Below are 6,299 nucleotides of genomic sequence, written 5' to 3' on the forward strand. Positions count from 1 at the left end.
TACTTAAAAGCACCAACAACTTTAAGAGTGAAAATTTTAAGTTGAAGATACTAGTAAAATTATATTAATATATATGTGCAATTTAACAGTTTTTTGTGCCAAATAGGTTCAAAACAAAAAAAAAACTTTTTATTAAAATGTTTTATTAGTAATTAGCAAAAAAAAAAAGGTTGAAGTTAAAAGTTTATTTAAGTTCACTTGTTTTATTAAATTAAAAAGCATTAATCATTTATTGCGAAATTATTTTGGAAATTATATTTCTAAGTAAAGTGGTATAAGTAAAAGTTAATTTAGTTGATGAGATAAAGAATAATTAAATTTCTATTAATTAAAGTTACAACGATTAATATTTTTATTTAAGTTTTTTTTATACTGAGTTAAAAAGATTTAAAAAAAGAATTCATACTTTAAATAAACAAAGCAGAAAAATGAAACACTTTCAAAAATTAGTGAAACAATAAATTAAAAATAAATATTAAAACTTTTTAATTAGTTTATATAAGTTATAAATGTACATTATTTTGTCATGTTGCCAATTTTCAAACTATTTTTCAATTAAAAAAACGAGATTTGTTTTCTTGTAGAACTCATTTGGGAGAAAATTACGAAATAAAGATAATATAAACTAAAAAACATAAAAATATCAATCTAAATATAATACATTTAGAAATATGAAATTTTATCGAATTAGAAAAAAGTGAGTATAAGAAAATTTTTACTTGTTGTAATGAATGTAAACAACTTTTTACTTTTTAGTTTTGTTAGTAAACATTTGTTTTATACATATTCATCATAAAACAAAATCCTCACTAGTATATGTTCAAATAAATTTGATTTCTTAAATTTAAAATAATTAGAAAAGTATATTGGAAATGATTTAAAGTAAATTTGGTAAACTTTTAGTTTAGATATATAAAAAAGACTTTTACTTGCTAACAAACTGACTGTAGCTATTTATTTTAATATTGTTACACTTGTTACACTTGTTATTTATATATATTTGAAAAAAGAATAATCAAATATAGTTTTCATAAAACACATACTAACAATTTAACTTAAATTGGTATAAGTTTTGATAGACTCTTCATAACTATTCAATTTTTTTTTTTAAAGAAAAACATAGTAAGTTAATAAAAGTTTAAGCATTGTCGAAATATATGATTAGTTTTTTAGATGAGCTTTAATTGTCTAAGTATTTGAGAACTTACGTTACATTCTACTGTAAGATTTCATTTATTAAAATAAGTTTCCAATTAGTTTTACTTTACAATAGAAAAAAAAATGCAATGAGAATTTAAGTTTTAAAAAGCTATTATGTGTTAAAAATTGTTACTACTAAAATCAACCGTTTTTAATACATTTTATTGATTTAAACTTAATATACTAAAAAACGGTACTTAAATTACTTTTTAAAATTAAATGTGATTTAGTAATTTTACTCTTAGCCTTTGGTTTTGTACTTTTAGTTCATTAATACTAATTTTTGTGCTGATAAAATTACTAAAAAGCGTTCTTTACAACTAGATACTACTTTACAAGAAAAAAACTTAAACAACTCAAATTAGGTATTTTAACAGCTTTGTTTTTTTGCGACAAAATTGTATTTTTCTAATATTTTTCTTTAGTACTTATAACTTTTGGTTTAAATGATTATGCAATTGTTTTTTGATAACTAAAATTATAAAAGTGGTTATAATTGTGTGTTTGAAATGTTTCAAACTAATTATTTCGTTATCGACAGTTTAATTTTATTGATTTAATATAAATTAAAACAAATTAGCACCAATCAAAAATTTAAACCACAATATGAGCTACTTTTTAAAATGATTATTAAACATATGACTAAATCCATTCTCTGTTGCTAGTTGGATTTATTAAGCCTATAATTGTAATTAGACAACAGTTTAGAACTAGATATCTAGTTTCTTTTTGTTTCACCAGTATCCTTTTTATTGATAATCACTAATGTTGACAACTTTGTTCTCATGTACTTAAAAAAAAAACTTTAAATACAGACAAACTAATTCTAACACTATTTTTTAAAATGTTTTTAAAATATTTTTTAGATAAATAAATTTTATTTATTGAATTTTAAAGTTCGTTTCTGCTAACATAAGAATCTGCAAAAAGCTTGAAAGTTGCAAACCTGAACTTTGTTTCAAATTATTTGTATTTAATTTCGTACAAAAAAAAAAGATCATAATAAATTGACAATTAGTATAAATTATTTTTTTAATCGCTCAACAGCTTTATTAAACAAAGTATTGTTAGCTAAAGCAGATATGAAAATATTTTATTGTACAAAAAATTTATTGTTTATTGAAAAAAAAAAACTGCTCAAAAAGTTTGGTCTAAGACCTTTTTGTACGAAAAAATAAGATATGTATAAATCAGAACATTAAAAATCTATAAAATAGCTTTTCTTACATTTTTTAACTCATAGTATAAAAAAGGCTATACCTAGTCGCAAACACAAAAAAAAAATATTTGTATTATCTTAAGGTTTTACAATTTTTGGTGGTCAAGATTAAAAAACGATGACTTGCTAAATAACATGTGTTACATGGATAGTACTTGTGTTAACAACTTATCAGTATACAAAGTGTACTATTTAGTTATAAAACAAATCTTAGACCCCGGGATTTAGATGTTTAGCTCATAAACTATGTATTTCTAGTTTTAAAATTGTTGTATCATAAAATATATTTCATGCTATATTTCATCACAACCGGATTGTATCAAAATAAATTGTGACGCTGCTTCAACTTTTTAACTAATAGAAAATTAAATGAGTTTATTTCAAAAGCCATTTGCCAAGAAATATAAATATGAAGCTTAAAGTATAAATATAAACTATGGCAAATGGTTTTTAAAACAAACTCATTTAATTTGCAATTAAATGAGTTTGTTTTAAAATTAAAAGGTTTTAATATTATATAATAAAGATTAATTAAAAGGTTTAAGCAGCGTCAGAGTTTACTTTATTAAAATCCAGTTGTGTTGAAATACAGCAGGAAAAAATATCTTAAGGAACAATATTTTTAAAACTATAAATTTGTTTTGTTATGATAAAGTACCAAATAAATCTAACAAAGTAATATTTTTAACATTCTGATTAGAACTTTCTTTTCAAAAACAATCTGTAGTACAAAAGCGATTAAGAAAATTACATATTATATATAAACATAAATGAAGTTTTTTAAATATTTAAAATTTCGATTTAAAAAATTTGCAAAAGTTTTTTCTTCATTCTAGCTTTTTTTGAAAAGCTGGTTCCTTAAAAGAATTCATTGTTTCAAACCTAGCTAGAAAAATTACCCATCTTAGATAAAGAAAGGTTGTTATTATCTTAACGCTTTTCTAAGTTTTAACTTTTAAATGAAACAAATACTTAAATCGCTTTGCTTAATTTAGACATTTGTTATTGTTTTTACTAGGTTTTAGATTATAGTTTAATGACAGAGAAACAGGGTTGCCAAAATAAAAAAGTCTTAACACAATAGTTGCTTTTTTTATTGTTACATATCTATTCCGTTATTTTATCTATGGGAAAATAAAATAAAATATTATTTAGATTTTACAGTCTTAAATTTAGACCATCTTATTTTTGGAGTTCTTGCAATTTTTAAAACTAAATACCAAAATAAGTCTGTTTGTTTTAACATGAATTATCATTCTCGAGTAATTATATAAATTATTTGGATTTTTTTCGGCAAACGTGCCGAGGAGAAGTAACTTTATATGGTTTATATATGATATAGGACTATGTCCGACATCATATATATGATAATTATTTTTTGTGTAACACTATAAAATATTCTGTTATTTATCTACGTAATAAAAGTAAATATTTTTTCGTTTTATTTGCTAAATTTTTGTAAATTAGTTATTTTCAAATAGAATTTTTATTCAAAGAAACTTCAGATTATGTATTTTTTGCGACTATCTTTATTTATAGCTAGCTTGTCAACAAATTTTAGATAACAGCTGACTTTAGGTTTTGTAAGCGGGGATTTTACAGTAGTGATATAAGAAAATAAGCAAATCATAAAAATAGTAATCTAATCATTTAAATTAGATTATAGTTTCTCTCAAACAATAACACAAAACAGTTACATTTTGAACATTTCTAAGTTGGCCACATGTTCATAAGCAAAGCATGTGTTAAACGGGTCAAAAATGCACAAGTTAAAATTTTACACAGAGGGTCATTGTTGCACGAGAGTAAAAAAAAAACAGTAAAATATATAAAAATGCGAAAAAAAAAAGATAAAAAACAAATAAAAAGTTACTGACTGAGGGTAAGGGTTAGGGGTAACAGTTATAGTTAAACTATAAATAGATAATAAAAATTATTCTTAATAAAAAAAAAGAATAAATAAAATTAAAATAATTAAAACTAAAAAAGGGTTAGGGGTAACGGTAATAGTAAAAAAAAGCAAATAAATTATGAAAAAAAAAATCATTTAATGAAAAAGAAAATGTGACTGACCGAGGGTAAGGTTTAGGTGTAACAGTGATAATAGAAAAATTTATAACTAAGAAACAAAATCAAGTTGTACAAAAGTGACCCTTGGTGTAAAAGTGTCTTTGTCCAATTTTGTCACTTGTGCAACTTTTTATCCCATGCAAATTTTAAACCTACCCATGTTAAACATATTGACTTAATTTAATTAAAAAAGGAAATGCTCTCATTTATAGTTATTGGTTAAAAACTGTTTAAATTTTTCTGTCATAAAAAATTCTAGATTATGCTTTAATAGTTGTTTTTTTTGTAAATTATAAGTTGTGTTACTAAAAAACAAAAGCACTTCTTATTTAACCTACTACTGTAATATTGACTATGGAATCCATGATATATCATTTTTTATTCTAGATTTAAATTTTTACAACCATTACATTTTTATGTTTCGTTTTAACAAAAGCAACCATAAAAAAAAAACAGCTTATTGATAAACAAGAAGTGAAAATGGTAAAGCCACTATAAACAATATTTTAAGTTTAAAACTAAAATTGTAACAAAACAATGTAATTGTATTCTTAAATAAAGTCTAAAAATGGTATATTCTGTGTTGTAAATAGGGTTAAAAAGATATAATTAAATGCTTGCTTAACAGTTGATAAAATAAAGGTAATTTGGTTTTAACAAAAAAATCTAATATAATGATATATACAACCTTAGTTAAAAAGTATTAAAAATCAAGCATACTAAAATACAACTAAATTTTTATATACTTAAGAAATACTTATATAAATAAAAAATGATCAGTAAAGATACATTAAGCACATATGAATCAATATTTTAAAGTTATATAAAGTAATCTTCAACCTTTTGCTAAATGACTACCCACCAAGGATCTTTAAGTGCATCAAATAGTTTTAAATAGTGATGAAAATTACATAAAGGTATGACAAAGATTCCTGACTTCAATATATTTTTTTCTTCAAGATGGTTTTTGAGAAAATTTAGACCTGTATATTAGATATTTGGGATGGGACAAAGATTGTTCAAAAATACCCAACTACAATACTGTTTATTTACAAAATCTTACTACTTATTAGATTTTTTTATAAACAGTATGTTTTTGTACCTTAAATTTTTCTATTAGAACAGTCATACTTTATATACAAACTTCACAATTTAAGCTTGGTTGCCACACACTGAGGATAACTTAGGTACTTAAAGTTTTATTAAATTTCCAGATGACTCAGGGTAAAACTCAGGCTAGTTTGAATTATAAAAAAAATCAAGAGGACTAAAGCCAGTTTGACTTTTCTTTTAAATACTCAAGATAGTTTAAGGGTTGTTTAAAAATCTCAGTCCTGTTTTTTCTAGACCTATAATGAGATTTAGTTGTTCCAGTTTCAACATTTTGATATATTAAAATATTTATGTTCAAAAAATGGCTATTATTCATTTTAAGAGCTTATAAAAATTAAAAACATATATTTTAGATTTATTTTTGATTAAAATAACTCAGGATGACTCAGGACAGTTTTTAGTCACTCAAAGATAGGGTATTCACTATAGGATTATGTCTTAAATAGTGACAACCCTGTTTAAAAAGTTATTTTATCTTTTCACAAGTCTGTAAGTTTGTGTAGTTTTTGAAAATAGTCTAAATACTTATACAACGCTTTAACCATAGAAAGTTTTCAAATTACTGACATGATACCCATTTTGAAGATTTTAGTAAAGATTACAAAGCAGTGCTAGTTAAAAATATTATCATTTATTCATACTTAATTATTTTAATGACTAGCTTTTTGATTATATTTTTATTTTACTTTTTTTATTA

Source organism: Thalia democratica, chromosome 8 (assembly GCF_965202585.1).
Source record: "Thalia democratica chromosome 8, ktThaDemo2.hap1.1, whole genome shotgun sequence".
NCBI lineage: Eukaryota > Metazoa > Chordata > Thaliacea > Salpida > Salpidae > Thalia > Thalia democratica.